Source organism: Microtus ochrogaster, linkage group LG1 (genome assembly GCF_000317375.1).
Source record: "Microtus ochrogaster isolate Prairie Vole_2 linkage group LG1, MicOch1.0, whole genome shotgun sequence".
Classification (NCBI taxonomy): Eukaryota; Metazoa; Chordata; class Mammalia; order Rodentia; family Cricetidae; genus Microtus; species Microtus ochrogaster.
Genome location: NC_022027.1, coordinates 53989644 through 53992233, shown reverse-complemented (window position 1 = coordinate 53992233; position 2590 = coordinate 53989644).

The window sequence follows — 2590 nt, the reverse complement described above, 5'->3', positions numbered from 1 at the left end:
GGTTGGTAGTGTCTGCAATCTGCTCTTGGTGACAAGAACACTTCCTTGTTTCCTTGCTGCATGAGTTAGAAGGGAGTGTTCTTGTTTTGCTTGGTTTCACAACTCTTGTTAGTGCGCAGATTTCCTTACACCACGTGAATTGCAGTGAAACTGAAGTGCAGCAGTTTTATTTGCCTAACTTGGTGAAGCAAATATTTATCTAGATTTGCAACTGTGAAGCCTCAACACCTTGTTCTTTGCTTTAGAAAGACCGTGAACACAGTTGTTTCTCTTTTAACTCTATTAGGCAACCACTAAAAAATGTAGTCAACTGTTTACGTAAAAACAGCAGCACAATCCCCTCCTCCAAAGAAACTCCCATTATGAAGTGCAAACCCTTCCTGGATTGTTTATATAGATTTATATATTGATTGGTTGGTTGATTGGTTGGTTGGTTTGTTGGTTGGTTCGTCTTTTGTGTTTTACTGCAGGAGACTGAACCTACAGCCTTGCATGGGTTAGGCACTCTGCTCTGACTTCCTAGCCATGAACTTCCACCATTATTTCCACATTTTGTTTTAATCCTTCAGCAGATGCCTGGGGCCATGGTAATGAGATCTCCTGCCCACTTCCAAACATTTTCAGTGTAGATATCTTCCTTACAAATACCAGGTGCAGTTCTAAATACTTTTATACTGTATATTTTTTATTTTATTTTTTTAAAACAACTTTTTATTTTGCATACCAATCCCAGCTCCCTCTTTCTCCCCTTCTTCTGCTCCCTCTACCCCATCCCCTATCTACTCCTCAGAGAGGGTGAGGTCTCCCATGGGGAGTCAGCAAAGTCTAGCACATCACATTGAAGCAGGACCAAACCCCTCCCCACTGTATCTAGGCTGAGGAAGGTCTCCCTCCATCGGGAATGGTCTCTAAAAAGTCAGTCACGCACTAGAGACACATACTGGTCCTACTGCCAGTGGCCCCACAAACTGCCCAAGCCACACAACTGTCACCCACATTTGGGGGGGTCTAGTTCGGTTCTATGCACATTTCCCAGCTGTCAGTCTGGAGTCAATGAGCTTCCACTAGCTCAGGTCAGCTGATTCTGTGGGTTTCTCCATCATGATCTTAACCCCTTTGTTCATATAATCCCTCTACCCTTTCTTCAACTGGACTCCAGGAGCTTGGCCCAGGGCTTAGCTGTGGATCTCTGCATCTGCTTCTATCAGTTACTAGATGAAGGTTCTATCATGAGTCTAAATGTTTTTCTATGACAACCTTTGCATTCATAATTCTCACTCTTGCCAACCTTGCAGCTCCTTGGGCTACCACCAGGGTGCACAGATCCCCACGTAAGACTCCATCCATATAAACCTTTTACTTAGAGCTATGTCATAGAATTCTTAGGTCCCTGTCATGGTTCATTGAGGAGTATATAGGATTTGTATGACTGTTTATTGTCCACTCAGTTCATATGAACATCCTTTTGGTAACCAGGGAGCTCTCCTCCTACTTGGTCCGGCATCATTAGTTCCTTCATGATCCAATCTCATACCTTTTGCCACAGGAAATGGAAGCCATTTGTTCCAGCAGTGCGGTTCTTTGAGATTTGTGTTGAATCTCTTCTGTTTGCAGTTCCTTACTTAATAATGCTTTCATCTGTACTTTGGAAATTGAATCATACATTATTCTTTGTGTGTTTGGGGGTTTCCCCTCTCTCAAGGATTATTACTAATTTTATTTCTTTGATGATAAGCACAGATTAATCACTTATCCAGAGTGCATCATGAATGATGAATTTGATTGAGGTCATATTAAATTATTATTGAGAATTTTATAGCACAACATAGAATCATTATCTTCCAATTGTCTTATCTTGAACTCTTTGGGCTTTAACCATTGTGTTCCTAGAATAATTGGTCTCTGTCTGTCTCTGTTGTCTGTCTGTCTGTCTGTCTATCTCGGTGTGTGTGTATGTATTGTGTGTGTGTTTGTGTGTTTCTTTCTTTTGTGATGAGATCTCAAGTAGCCCAGACTGGCCCTGAACTCTCTTGTACCCAATGATGACCTTAAACTTCTGATCATACAGCCTCTACTTTCTTAGTGCTGCGGTTACAGATATGTGCCACTATACTGGGTTTATATATCTGCTCTCTTTCATGTTAACTGCTTCCTGCCTCCCGTATACCATCTCCAGAGAAGGGGTCCATAGGTAGAACAAAATGGACAGTTCTTTTTGTGGAGGAGACAAATGTCACCTCCTCTCTCACCTTAACATAGTCTAGGGAGAATGTAGCATCACTAGAGCGATCGAACAATCTGTTGTTATAGAGAAACAATTTACCTTGAAAACTTTCAGAGGAGATGGGTAGAGCCATACCCAGGGAACTAGGACATTATTCTTAAAGGTATTTTGGTGATGACCCTGGGTACCAGTGGTAGGGGGCCTGTTAACGTCTGACGCCACTTCTACAACTCTTGGATGCTACAGATCAAAAATGGCATCGTGTTCAGAACACAAGTAGAGACAGTGGGTGTGTGGATGCACACATGTGGATTGAACCTTAGAGAGAGTGGGTGTGTGGATGCACACATGTGGATTGAACCTTAG